This window comes from Bufo bufo, chromosome 5, assembly GCF_905171765.1.
Source record: "Bufo bufo chromosome 5, aBufBuf1.1, whole genome shotgun sequence".
Lineage (NCBI taxonomy): Eukaryota > Metazoa > Chordata > Amphibia > Anura > Bufonidae > Bufo > Bufo bufo.
In genome coordinates, this window is record NC_053393.1 from 507,265,769 (window position 1) to 507,280,690 (window position 14,922).

General features: G+C 43.4%; 1 protein-coding gene across 1 annotated transcript in view; it reads right to left on the minus strand.

The window, feature by feature from the left end:
* The window catches only part of LOC121002816 (amyloid beta precursor protein binding family B member 1 interacting protein), a 132,233-nt gene extending 117,914 nt beyond the window's left edge, over window positions 1-14,319 (minus strand). The window contains exon 1 of the mRNA XM_040434393.1: window positions 14,202-14,319. The gene's annotated coding sequence lies outside the window, so the exon portion shown is untranslated. The remainder of the gene's footprint in view (window positions 1-14,201) is intronic.
* Between the last annotated feature and the right edge of the window lie 603 nt (window positions 14,320-14,922).

Consider the following 14,922-nt stretch of genomic DNA (forward strand, 5'->3'; position numbering starts at 1 on the left):
TGGCGTGGGAGTGGCGTGGCCTAACCGGATCAGGGGCGTGGCTTGGTGGGACCTGGGGGTGTGGTTTTAAGTCTTTTAAGGGTGGACACATTGTGGCAGGGGGCGTGTCTGGGCTCCTTCCTGCAAGAGTGACGGCCCTCTGGGCACCTTAATGGGTCATTTGCATACCAAATAAACAGAATTTTCAGAGGATAAAAACATCTATTGCTGGAACAAAGGCACATCTTGAAATAAGGTACCAAGGGCTATTAGGCCATGGCTTTACTTCAATAGCGATTATCCTGGTGACAGATTTCCTTTAAAGCTCCCCTACAGCAGTGAAGAAAAATGGCTGGTTTGTTATGGAAACCTGGAGTAAAACTGTGTATGTGGAGGCTAATGGCCTGTGAGCTTCTATTGGCTGATAAGGGTCATGTGACCAAGCTTCTATTGGCTAATGCATTTTTTAGGAATATCTCAGGAACGGTACGTCCTAGAGAGCTGAAACCTGGTCTAAAACCTTCCCGGGCACCTGATGTACCTGTGTGCCAAATTTCGTGATTTTAAATATGACGGTACGAATTCCTTTAGCGGACATACACACATACACTCAGCTTTATATATTAGAAGATATCAGAAGGACCCGTCTTCGCTCGGGTATATTTAATCTATTTCATTTAATGTTTGTGTGTGTTGGTAAAAGATATCAACACTATCCACTGTAACAGTGACATCTACAGCACCCAACCCCTTAACACTGACCCCCTACAGTGCCCCGTCCCTTAAAATTGAACCTCCACAGCAGCCCACCCCCTTAACTTTGACCTTTACAGCAGCCTTCCCCTTTAACAGTGACTTTCAGAGCATACTACCCCCTTTACAGTGACCTTCACAGTGGCCTTTACTGGATCGGGGGCGTGTCCTTTTGAACAGCTCCCTCTAAGACAGCAGCACTGTGCTGTCTGAGTGTGAGCTGCAGGGAGAAAGTCACTCTCCCTTCCACCCCTGCAGCTGACAGAAGTAGATTTTTACCTTCATTTTTTTCAATCCCTGTTGGCTCAGGAGTGGGAGTGGCGTGGCCTAACCAGATCAGGGGCGTGGCTTGGTGGGACCTGGGGGCGGGGTTTTAAGTCTTTTGAGGGTGGACACATTGTGGCAGGGGGCGTGTCTGGGCTCCTTCTGCAAGAGTGACGCCCCTCTGGGCACCTTACTGGCTCATTTGCATTTCAAGTAAATTGGATTTTCAGAGGATAGAAACATCTATTGCTAGAACAAAGGCACATCTTGAAATAAGGTACTAAGTGCTATCAGGCCATGGCTTTACTTCAATAGTAATTATCCTGGTGACAGATTTCCTTTAAAGCTGACCTACAGCAGTGAATATAAATGGCTGGGTTGTTATGGAAACCTGAAGTAAAACTGTATGTGGAGGCTGAAGGACCTGAGAGCTTCTATTGGCTGATAAGGGTCATGTGACTAAGCTTCTATTGGCTAATGCATTTTTTTGGGAATATCTCAGGAACGGTACGTCCTAGAGAGCTGACACCTGTTCTAAAACCTTCCCGGACACCTGATGTACCTGTGTGCCAAATTTCGTGATTGTAAATGCAACGGCGCAGATTCCTTTAGCGAACATACACACACACATACACTCAGCTTTATATATTAGATAAATCAATTTCTGAAGTTATTATGTGAAGTCTTGCGAGACTTCGCAAAATAATAACTTCGACTCATCAGAGCCAATACATTCTAATACTGTACGGAGTTTTATGCGAATAGACTTTGGATGTGTCATCCGAAGTCGATTCGCTCATCCCTAATCACTGTATATTATTGTACTATTATGTTTGGTTTTTGGTTATTATTTCACTATGATTCCCAGTACTTTCTTGATAAAAGCTAGTTACATCAACAAAGCTTGTAAAATTAGCAGAAAATACTGCAGCAGGTTTTGCAGAGAAAATGTATGTGTCCTGCGGATTTGTAGTGAATTTTGGTGAGGCTGTCACTCCATACATTGCAAGGGTGAAATCCATGGTGGATACCTGCAATAGACATTGACATACTACGGAGTTAAAAAGTGCAACTCAGGACAATGGAATTCTTTCTGCAATATTTGTATGAGATTTTCCCAAATCTCTTTCTTTCTACTGTGAATGATTAGCATTTTCCACCTTCAAATGCGTGGCAGAAAATATGCAGGGCAACTGTCCCGTGTGGACATACCCTTAAAGGGGTTGTACGAGATTAGAATAGAACAGCATCATTCTCTGTAGTATTACAGCTCAGTTCCATTAAAGGGCACCTGTCAGCAGGGTTGATCCTGCTGATTAAATTGATACCTCTCTTGTGTAAAATTGGTCGCGGCGTTCCTTAGAAAACAAATTTTTATTCTTTATCCAAATGAGGGCCCTGGAAAGCTGAGGAGCTGAGGTGCACTGAAGGGTTAGATCCCGCCCTATAGTGCACTGATGCCCTAATTGGCATAAATAATAAAGTTCTTGTTTTCTCTGGAACGCTACAACCAATTTTCACAAGACAGATATCATTCTAACCAGCAGAATCAACCCTACCAGGCAATATGCCTGGTTTCGTAGTGTTGATCCTGCTGACAGACGCTCTTTAAGTTGCTCAACTGTTCCTATGAAAATGACTTCTTGACATGTATATGAATTGTCTCTCTTTCCAATGCTGTTACTCTAGAAGACTGGCTCCATTAAAAAGGTATTCCCATCTGAGACAATGGGGCATATTGCTAAGATATGCCCCCATTGTCTGATAGGTGCTGGTCCCACCTCTGGGACCCGCACCTACACCAAGAATGGAGCGGGGAAGATGGTGGCCGGAGGACCCCAGGTTTCATAGGGTCCGGTCACCACCAAGTGCTGTCCCCATAGTAGTGAATGAGAGCGCACCACTCTGGTTAGGCTATTTCCTTCGGCCCCATGGAAATGAATGGAGGGCGGCTGCGCATGCACAGTGGGCCCTCCACAACTATCGGGCCTCCGTTCTCAGTGTAGTTGCGGGTCCCAGTGATATGCCCACATTGTCTCAGATGGGAAAACCCCTTTAAGACTTAATGAACCACAGCTCTAGCAAAAACAAAGGTCATATGTATCCTATAGGCAGTCCACGCAGCTTCTATGGGGTCCGAGCCCAGTCCTGGTTGGTCCTATCCCACCTTCTAGTACAGGGATCAGCACTTCAGCTGTTCTGAAACTACAACTCCCAGAATCCTCTTTTCATTTCTATGAGAGTTACAAGAACAGCCAAGTAAGTGTGCATGCTGGGAGTTGTAGTTTCACAGCAGCTGGAGTGCCTAAGATTGCTGACCCCTGTTCTAGTCGGTGGCAAGAACCTATGCAGGGCTGCCTCCTCCACAAACTTCTGCTGAAAGAACTCATATCATTTTCTATTTTAAAATATGTAAAATTAGGTAACGACTCCATTATTCCCAAATTCTCAGTTCCTGTTCTCACTTTCATCTGGAGTTTCACGTGGCCTCTCTTATGTAGCCATTAACATCATCCTTGCACGGGATTTTCCTTCGATTGGGTGCAGCTTTTAGTAGAACCTCACTAGCCACGAATGGGTTAAAGGCAGAAGCTCCGCTGTCCATTAAGCAATGAGGAAATGAAGGGAAGTGTGAGAGATCAGCGCTTGCGATGGTGTAAGGGGAAATGACATGTTTAGGTGAAACTGTCCAAAAGGTCGGGCCGTACTGAACCCCAGCTCACGTTAAATACACTGATTGCTTCCACTGCAAGATAAGCAGAACTAGACCTTATCTCGATATATTCAGAACTGTCAGATGTTACTGTTTATTGCACATCTTCTACAAATTCTGTGTTTTTAAAGGGCTATTCCATTTTCAGCATTTACTAGAATTTTTTGTATTTTCTAATGTACTGTCTGCCTCGGTTTTTTGCACTTTTTGAGCACACCGCTTGGGATCATTCTATAGGAGCCTGCTTTGTTTGGACCACATTCATGTGGCAGTAATTTGGTCAGTATTTTGCTTCAGGATTTGTAAGCCAAAGCCAGAAATGAACAAACGTGGGGGAGAACGCCCCTTACCAGCATCAATACAGGACCGAGGTATATGATAGTGTCGTCTGCGTTTCATGGTGAGTAGATATACAAATTCCAGCACTGCCGATCTTCAAACTGGAAACTTTATTGAAGTAAACTCTTGCAATAAAAACTTTCCTTTCTTGATGCGTTTCGGGCAACTCTAGCCCTTTGTCAAAAGAATAAAAACAATCAAGCAAAGTTAGAATCAAAGTACATGTTTGGAGATTGACCAACCAGTCAAAGACTAGCACGTCATTAGTCCGGTGGGAATTAACCAACCAACCAGAGGCTAACTCCTCATTATACCAAAATAGGAAACACCTGAGATAGGAATCAACATTGAAAACTCTCGGATATACAATCATTCAAACATCAATAGAGTGTATTTTTTAAATATTTTATAATTGCAAAAAATAAAACTTGCTGATAATCGTTAAACCTGCATAATATTAATAATAATAAATGACATCCAGTCTTTTGTTTAAGGCTCCATTCACACGTCCGCAATTTCGTTCTGCATTTTGCGGAACGGAATTGCGGACCCATTCATTCCTATGGGGCAGCATGATGTGCTGCCCGGACACGGAATTGCTGATCCGCACTTCCGGGTCCGCACTTCCGTTCCGCAAAAAAATAGAACATGTCCTATTCTTGTCCGCAATTGCGGACAAGAACAGGCATATTTTATTAGTGCTGGATATGTGCAGTCCGCAAAATGCGGAACTCACAATGCCGCTTTACGTGTTTTGCGGATCCGCAGCTCCGTGTATCCGCAAAACACGTTGCGGACGTGTGAATGGAGCCTAAACCTGCTGGAACCCTGGTTTCCAACATAAAAATCCAGTAGGTTTCTCTTGCTAGTAATTTTCTTCTATGATCTCCACCCCTTTGTGGTCTAAACACTCTTTCCATTCCACAAAAGGTGAATGAAGATAAATCACCCTTGTGGACATCAGAAAAGTGCGTAGACACTGCAGAGACATTCAGGGTCTTTTCATTATTCCCATCGGACAAAGTTTTAAGGGTATTTGTAGTGCATCCCACATGCTGAAACTTTCACGTCATTCAATACAAATAACAGTTACAATATATTTTCATATATTAATAGCAACACCAAATTTGTTGTGTATCTTATTAACAGTAATTCTTATAAGTTGCAGTATGTGGGATGCACTACAAATACCCTTAAAACGAGGCTACGAAAGCATTCGTCTGACGTGAATGTCTCCGCACTTTTCTGATGTCCACAAGGGTGATTTATCTTCATTCACCTTTTGTGGAATAGAAAGAGTGTTTAGACCACAAAGGGGTGGAGATCATAGAAGGAAATTACTAGCAAGAGAAACTTACTGGATTTTTATGTTGGAAACCAGGGTTCCAGCAGGTTTAAACTAAAAACTGGATGTCATTTATTATTATTAATGTTATGCAGGTTTAATGATTATCGGCAAGTTTTATTTTCATTTTTTGCTATTATAAGATATTTTAAAAATACACTCTATTGATGTTTGAATGATTGTATATCCGAGAGTTTTCAATGTTGATTCCAATCTCAGGTGTTTCCAATTTTGGAATAATGAGGTGTTAGCCTCTGGTTGGTTGGTTAATTCACACTGGACTAATGACGTGCTAGTCTTTGACTGGTTGGTCAATCTCCAAACATGTACTTTGCTTGATTTTTTTGCCAAAGGGCTAGCGTTGCCCGAAACGCATCAAGAAAATAAAGTTTTTATTGCAAGAGTTTACTTCAATAAAGTTTCCAGTTTGAAGAGCGGCAGTGCTGGAATTTGTATATCTAAAGTCAGAAATGGGTCCAAAATACAGAAAAATTGCAACTTCTTCTATTAGGCCTCGTGCACGCAACCATATCCGTTTTGCTTTCTGCAAAACAGGGATCTGAAAAGCATGGTTGACGTCCATGTGACGTCCATTTTTCTGAACTCAATGGGTCTGTGGTCCGCATTTTGGTGCCAGGAATAGGACATGTTCTATCTTTTTGTGGAATGGACACACGAATCCATAGAAATTAATAGGTCCTTGTGCAATCCGCGAAAAGTGCAGATCGGACGTGAATTCAAAATACGGTCGTATGCAAGAGCCCTCATACTTTATCCTGGATTGGGTCGTGTTATGACCAGCAAGACAACCCGACTGTTGGCAGAAATCCAATTCTGCTGGATTTCTATGTAACCACATTAGCTATCATTAGTTCTGACTGGTAGTACAACATTTGCAGTCTAAGGCTGGGTTCACAAGTGACTGAAAATCCAGCGTTTTTGCAGCAAAAAACACAAAAAGGCTGTATGTATTACTTTTGGTTTTTGCAGCAGAAAAGCTAGTGTATTAACATTGGAAAGGCTGAACTCTGCAAATCCGCTGTATATATTGACACGTTGCAGATTTTCAAATCCACAATGCGGCACCTTTTTCGCTGTGTTTTTATTTTACGCAACGTGTGGATGAGAATTCATAAATTCTTATCCACTTTGCTGATGCTGTACAATGCTGCGGAACATCCGCAGCTATTCATTTTTATGTCAACCCAGCCTAAATTTTGCATGGCCAATGATCTCAGTGTAGTCCTAGCCTAAGGCTACCTGAACACAAGCGCGAGTGATGCAGAAATTCGGAGCGTTTTTTCATGCGGAATTCTGTGCATTTCAGCACCAAATCTGCACCAAAATATGCATGTGTTAATTTTACGTTGCGGATTTTCCGCAGATCTCACCCTTGCATTGATACCCACTTCTTGTGCTGTCATAGGGCATTATTTGATTCCTTTTTTGTGGGGTGGGTTGATTGAATAACTAAGTATATTGGAAAATTGTACAAAGAATGGCATTTATTTGCGGAAACGGGGACTACCCTATTAAAATTAATCTGTGACTAAAATATGCTGGGATATAAATGATATATTGACAGGTCCACTTGTAAGGTGGTGGCAGCACGCACCTTACAATCTAATGGTAAAGGAGTTGTCCAAACCCAGCACCAGCACTGAAAAGTGCTTTATAAAGAAAAAAACTGCGCTCATCTATTTCCTGCTGCTATGTTCCAATGCTGAGGCTCCTGTCCCCACTCTTTCCAGTCCCCAGTGTACCAGAAGTGTGATGTCCCATCTGTGGTCAACCATCCACTGGCGGTGACGTCAGTGGTGACGTGTCCTCAAGTGGCACATGACCACAGAGGTTCAGCCTGTAAAGTGTGTAAGGTGTAAGCTGCTGTAACCACTGTAACTTTTGCAGATGTGGTGGCACCAAGGTAGCGGAACCTACTTAAGAACCTGTGAGAGAGGTCAACTAAAGAGGGATGGGTTGGCGTAGAGTGGGAGGCCTGGAGAATTCGCACCTGGGAGGTTCTCACCATTAGAACATGTCAGCTACTGTTAGTAGTTGTGTGGAAGGTTCAAAGCACTGTGGTGGGCCAAGAGCGGCCTGAGTTGAGCCCTGTGTTGCTTGAGACCCAGACCAAGAATTGATAACCACCATGACAATTGTGCAACACTTTGTTAGAGAACTGTGTCCTCGAGCATACTGAGAGAACTGTAACCAGTATGCTTAATGTCTGTTCACAATAAAGTAGGACAAGGCGTATTCAGCAGTTTTGGACTCTCTTCTTTTACAACAGTGCCATAACTGAAGTACCTGACATAACCTGCCCCTGGCCCCTACACATTGAGGGATTAGACCAAAGAAAATGGTACCATTTGGCTCAAAGAGCTAACACAGAATACATGAGAGCACGATCATGTCTACTTCTGCCCCTTCGCTTAGTGGCTGTCTGCTGTTGGTAATAGGGGAAAGAGAAGGATATAGTGGACAGAAAAATGGGACACAATCCAAGATGCGCTCTCTAAGAACACATACCTATAGATATAACAAACACTTACAAAATAAAATTGTCTCTCAGTAATTTATGTGCGACTTTTATTAAATCCCCCCTATACATACAAAAGTCTATAAGTTCTAAAAATTTCTACACAAGGAATAATATACAATTCATATATTATTAAAACCTTACATTTAAAATGTAATACATTAGATGATCCAGGTCTCTAAATGCGGAGCTCTCACATTATTAGTAAAAAATAAGATAAAATAAAACTATAAGTGGCTATAAAGTTAGTGGGATATACATAGCTATAGATGTTTTGGAAAGGCTTGCCAGTCTGAGAGCATGGTTGTTACTTGTCTCGTTTTCAGTGCTTTCTATGGCACGTCCACAGATTTAGCCCCCTTCAATGGGTTTACTCCTGGTTTTTGGGAAGTTTGTGTGTGAACACCACATTGAGAAAGGATGCGTCCTTATGCAGCTTTATGAATGTCCTCCGCTCCGCAAAAGATAGAACATGTTATGTATATCTTTGGTCGTATCTTGAGGATCACAGACACATTCAAGTCAATGGGTGCCCATGCATTGCGGACCTCAATTTTGTGGTCTGCAACATTGAGCCATTACGGTCATGGAGCCCTAAGGCAGCCATACACACTCAATAGCTGGCAGCCGGACGATTACATATCAAAGGGGAACTCCTATTTTAACCATATTCTACGGTTAAAGGGATTGCAAAGTATTAGAAAAACATGCAGCTTTTTTTTAAAAAACATCACCACACTCCAATCCACATGTTGTGTCTGAGACTGCAGCTCACTCCAATCTACTTAAGAAACTGTGTGCTTACTTCATTTTTCTTAAAGCTCCCTAGATTGCTATGGGCCCATACTATATCTCTATATGCCTCTGGTACTATATGCATCGAGCCCAGGAAGGGGAGAGGAGGATGTGAGTGTTGGTTGTGGCCCTGAGAGGTGTAGTAGTACTCACCACTCACAGGAGGAGTCCTCTTTCTAGCGATCCCTGCAATAAATGGAGGGTGCACCCTTTCTTCCCTTGGGGCACACCCTGGTATTGAGGGTCCTGCTTGGTCTTAGTTGGGATGTCCTTGGTGTATGGACAGTGTGCAAGGCAGGAGGGTGATAAGCTGCTGCCAGAGGTGACTGGCACACCTGCCGAACTTAACGTGTATGTGTATAAGGAGAACAGCTATCTCTCCGGACTCCCCCCCCCCCCGATTCCACGATACACATACACGTTAAGTTCGGCAGGTGTGCCAGTCGTCTCTGGCGGCAGCTTATCAACCTCCTGCCTTGCACTCAGACCATACGTCAAGGACACCCCAACTACCACCAAGCAGGAGCCTCAATACCAGGGAAGAAAGGGTGCGCCCTCCATTCACTGCAGAGAGTGCGAGAGAGTGGACTCCCACTGTGAGCGGTGAGTACTACTACGCCTCTCAGGGCCACAACCACCACTCACATCCTCCTCTCCCCTTCCTGGGTTTGATGCATATAGAACCAGAGGCATATCGAGATACAGTATGGGCCCATAGCAATCTAGGTAGTCTGTAGGGAGCTCTAAGAAAAATTAAGTGCAAAGTTTCTTTAAGTGGTTTTGTGAGCTGCAGTCTCAGACATAATATGTGGAAGGGTGTGGTGATGTTTTTGAAAAAAAAAACAGCATGTTTTTGTAATAGTGTGCAATAGGAGTTCCCCTTTGATCATTTAAAGGAGTTTGTTGGTGAGTTGAGCCCCGGGCGGCGCTCCTGTTATCTCTCATCACAGTGCACATTTCCTGCACTCGCACACTACAGTACCTCAATGTGAGCTGAGACTCACTATGCCTCGTAGAACCTCTGCCTCTTTCTTCTATAATAGTGTCTGTGTTTATAAGCACTTGAAATAACTTTTTCGAATGAGATGATTAGGAAGTTTGCAGAACTATTTTTTAGGTGGTTCCCATTACAGGACAGAGAAGTAGAAATGAAGGCTCCTTACATGGTTTTCATTCGTAAAGCTGGAACTACGTGGATGAATTATTAAGGAAATGTATTATTTATACACGTTTTTAATGTAGGATTTCTCATGCAGACAACCCCTGTCCATGTGCGCTAGTAGGGCCATGTAATACTTCATTTCCCCTGTAGTGGTCACCGTTGAAAAGTGTGGATGCCAGCAACTCCGCCTGTCAGACCCCGGCTGACCAGCTGTCAGCCAGCGGGTCCTCATTTAGAAAAGTGTTCTTTCAGATGGGGAAGCCCTTTAAGCATTATGTGTTATACATGAGAAAGATTAGGGTTAGTGGAAAATACATAGAACCGTATAACAGCTCAGAACAGACCTCTCCTGACATGTCTTTTTACCGAATAATTTTATTCCCCCTGCAGTAAAGATTTTGGATCATCTATGTTGTTCCGTCCCTCAATTATTGCCACCAGAAGATAATTAATGAATTGGCAACTGGTTGTTACCAGTGGGATGTATGGAGACCTTGTGGTGAGCACTTCAATCCTGCCTTTGCTGTGCAGTGACACACTGCTCCAACTGCTGATGTGATCTGAAGAGCCTTCACCTACGACAGTCGGTCACCTCTAGTAGTAATACAAGGGACACTAACATCTCAGTGATATGTGCAGGACATCCTGCGGCCACATGTGTTCCTCTCATGGCAGGGCATCCAGCTGGCATATTTCAGCAGGATAATGCTCGCCTCCACTAGTGATGAGTGGCAGGGGCAATATTAGAATTCGTGATATTTTGCAAATATTTGGGCGAATATTCGACATATATTCGCAAATTTGAGAATTCGTTATCTCCAGTCATTATTTTCTTGATTGCGGAAATCGGCAAAATTCGCAATTGGCCCACAAGCTAGAAGCAGGGAGGGATCATGTGTACTGATTAAAACAAAATCTTGAATATTCGAAATTACGAATATATATCACTATATTCTAAATATTCGTGAATTCTCGAAGTGCTGATATTCGCGATAAAAATTCGCAATTCGAATATTCAATCAGATTTATCACCAATCAAACAGTAAATCAGCTTCAGCAACCTACGAGTGTACAGGATCTACAGGCTCATCTGCAACATCTGGGGGCAAATGTTCCGCAGGCTAGAGGCCGTATCTCATCTTGTATCCAGGCTAGAGGCCGTATCTCATCTTGTATCCAGGCTAGAGGCCATATCTCATCTTGTATCCAGGCTAGAGGCTGCATCTCATCTTGTATCCAGGCTAGAGGCCGTATCTCATCTTGTATCCAGGCTAGAGGCCGTATCTCATCTTGTATCCAAGCTAGAGGCCGTATCTCATCTTGTATCCAGACTAGAGGCTGTATCTCATCTTGTATCCAGGCTAGAGGCTGTTTCCTATCTTGTATCAAGGCTAGAGACCGTATCTCATCTTGTATCCAGGCTAGAGGCTGCATCTCATCTTGTATCCAGGCTAGAGGCCGTATCTCATCTTGTATCCAGGCTAGAGGCCGTATCTCATCTTGTATCCAGGCTAGAGGCCATATATCATCTTGTATCCAGGCTAGAGGCTGTTTCCTATCTTGCATCCAGGCTAGAGACCGTATCTCATCTTGTATCCAGGCTAAAGGCTGTATCTCATCTTGTATCAAGGCTAGAGGCTGTATCTCATCTTGTAACCAGGCTAGAGGCTGTATCTCATCTTGTATGCAGGCTAGAGGCCGTATCTCATCTTGTATCCAAGCTAGAGACCGTATCTCACCTTGTATCTAGGCTAGAGGCTGTATCTCATCTTGTATCCAGGCTAGGGACCGTATCTCATCTTGTATCCAGGCTAAAGGCTGTATCTCATCTTGTATCCAGGCTAGAGGCCATATCTCATCTTGTATCCAGGCTAGAGGCCGTATCTCATCTTGTATCCAAGCTAGAGACCGTATCTCACCTTGCATCCAGGCAAGAGGCTGTATCTCATCTTGTATCCAGGCTAGAGACTGTATCTCATCTTGTATCCAGGCTAGAGGCCGTATCTCATCTTGTATCCAAGCTAGAGACTGTATCTCATCTTGTATCCAGGCTAGAGGCTGTATCTCATCTTGTATCCAGGCTACAGGTGGCCCAACAGGGTCCTAGAACCGTCTATCTATTGTAAATTTTCTCCCAATAAACCTCTCCCTTCACTCTAGTATTGTATCACTTACATACGTATATAATCATTACATTCACACAGAGAAAGTTTCATTCAATTCCTTCTAGGTGCTTAGTTATTACATTTGTTTTTGTCAATGAGTGTATATAGGAAAATTGCTCCACCCTATAATGTATCTTTTATCAGGCAATAGGAAACAGTGTTGCCACATTGTAGCCATGTGGCAATGAGGAGTAATCACATCCCACATCACAAGTGGAACCATCACCTGCCCTACAGCAGCCTTGTACTCCATAGATGTGGCCTCAGCAGCTCTAGATCTAAAGTCCACAAGTAACCATATCCTTAAAAGGGTTATCCGATATTTAAAATTCCCCCCCCCCCCCCAATTCCCAGGCCCCTGGTATGGATTATAATTACCTGCTACCCGGCACCCGCATCTCTCTGGATCCCTGCACGGCCGCTGCTGCACCCATAAAACATCTGGCGACGGGAGAAGAAGCCAATAGCAGTCCGCAAAGTTGACCAGCCTCAATGGGGCTCATTCCCGTCGCGGCCTGCTATTGGCTGCTCCCCCCATCACCTGGTAAGTATAATCCCGGGAATGGGGGGGGGGGGGGGGGGATTTTAGATATCGGATAACCCCTCTAATCATGCAATCCTCCATTTGTAGTCATACTTAGTATCAATTCCTTCTTTATATACAGTAGGTTAAGGGTTAATTATGCTGAGCATTTGAGGAGCGAGTACTAATTATCCACTTCATCAACCGCCGCATAATGTAAAATGCAAAGCTATTAAATATTCATGTTTAAGATTGACCATAATAAGTTAACCCTTCACTGCCCTGATTCAGCAGAGGCACAAATGGAGTGAAATGTCTTCAGTCTATTAGAGTAACAGTTCAGCCACCACTGGGGTTTATGATCATATATACTGGTATTGTGTGGTCATAGAACAGAAGGTAAAAGACCGTTAGGAAGAAAGACTAAAGATAATACTATGCGGAATGTGCCAAGTTTTCTCATGACCCTGTATACTTGAATACAGTCTCCCTTTAGATTCTGTGTTTGCACATGGCAGATTTCAAGCTCCTGCAGCTGGAATGGATCCTATACCTCTGAATGCGGGTTGTAAAAATCACATGCCCAACCCCACTCAGATGCAGAAAATGGATTTCTGCAGCAGAAACTTTTCCAAAAAAAGGTTTCCCACATGTGAACACACCCTTAAAGGAGCCAAACACTGGCCATAGACGACTTGGTCGGTTGAAAAGTCTAATTTAGACCGTTTTCTGATGGTCGGTGGTGCCTTGCCATGCCAAATCTGTGGAAAAGCCAAAAGCAGATATCTGTGGAAAAGTTAGCCCGCCATGTGAGATATCTTTGGTCATTTTCAGACGCTGTAGTTGCAAAGTTGTAGCAAAGTTATCAATCTGTATCCCATCAATGCAGGCCACGAGCAGACCAGAGACCATTCTATGATTTCTCTTATAGATGAATTGTCCAAAAAGACAACCTTCAGAGGCCAACCATAACCACCAGTCATTCAGAAGATGATGTCCATTGTAAAGCATGAAAGCTCTTACTGCAAAGAACCCTTTCTACTTCATACAATGGCATTGCTACATACAAGCTCAATCTCAACAGAAGATTTCTGCTGTCTATAAGTATACGTTTAGGAAAAAGTTTAGGAGAGTCTCCCAAGAAACATAACATTTTTAGTGAATCCTGTACTCTACGAGGTCATTACTCTGAGGCCACATTGACACGACCGTATTTTTGCTCCGTATCCAATCTGCATTTTTCGCAGACCCATTCATTTCAACGGGGCCGCGTGCACTCTGCATCGGTATGTCCGCTCTGCGGCCGCCTCCCCCCAAAAAAGAACTTTTTACGGACAAGATTAGGCATTGTTACAATGGGTCTGCAAAAAAATAAAATAAAAAAATAGACACAACATGGATGTTATCCCTATTTTTTGCAGACCTGCATTTTGCAGAACGTAATATGCATACGGTCGTGTGAACGCGCCCTTACTGTAAAGAATTCCTTCTAGAACATATCAGAGAAATCGCCGTATCTCCAGCCACTGAGGTCTCCTCCAATATGGGAGCTGGCATCATGCCTTTTCACGTACGATACATCAGCTGCCATAGCAGCAGCAGCATATTGTTGATTGCCCCTTACCTTTTCGATAGGTTGTAATCTGTTCTTTCTGGAACGCGGCGAAACGTAAAAGAAATATGTCTTACTTTACAGAGATGAGTATTTATGAGTCAGTGTGAAATGTCTTCCTCAGTTTAAATATGCCACCCCTCCCCCCAAAGAGGAAGTGGTGTACCTAACTAACAAAGAGCAGGGACGGTGTATCCTCCATGCTGTGCCTTTCACAATCTGCACATGTATGTTTTGGGATCTTTTTAGCAAAGAAACGTCTGCTTTTTTTTTCTGCTTCCATGCAATGCCACACTTGTCCTTGGGTTGTGTCAGGCGCTGCAGCTGAGCTCCAAAATCCAGACGCAGCCCATTCGTTTATCTTTTGGAGACCCTTTGAGTGGACTACCCCTTTAAGTGTTCCCTTTAAGTATTCTTTGAAATCAAATATTTACCAACTGGACCTTTGGATCAAAGAATCCCTCTGAAAGCTGAACTAGGGGCATTATTATATCTTTCTTAGGGAAGGGGTATGTAACGAGCCCTATAGCTACCCCGCTAGAATTACTACTAGATGCAAGCTTAAAGGGACTGTCTCACTTTGCTGTGTTGATTCATTTTTCCATCACATTATACACTGCTCGTTTCCATGGTTACGACCACCCTGCAATCCATCAGTGGTGGTCGTGCTTGCGCACTGTAGAAAAAAAAAAACCCTAGCCTAAATGCGTGCCCACAGTCCCAGCCACCAGAG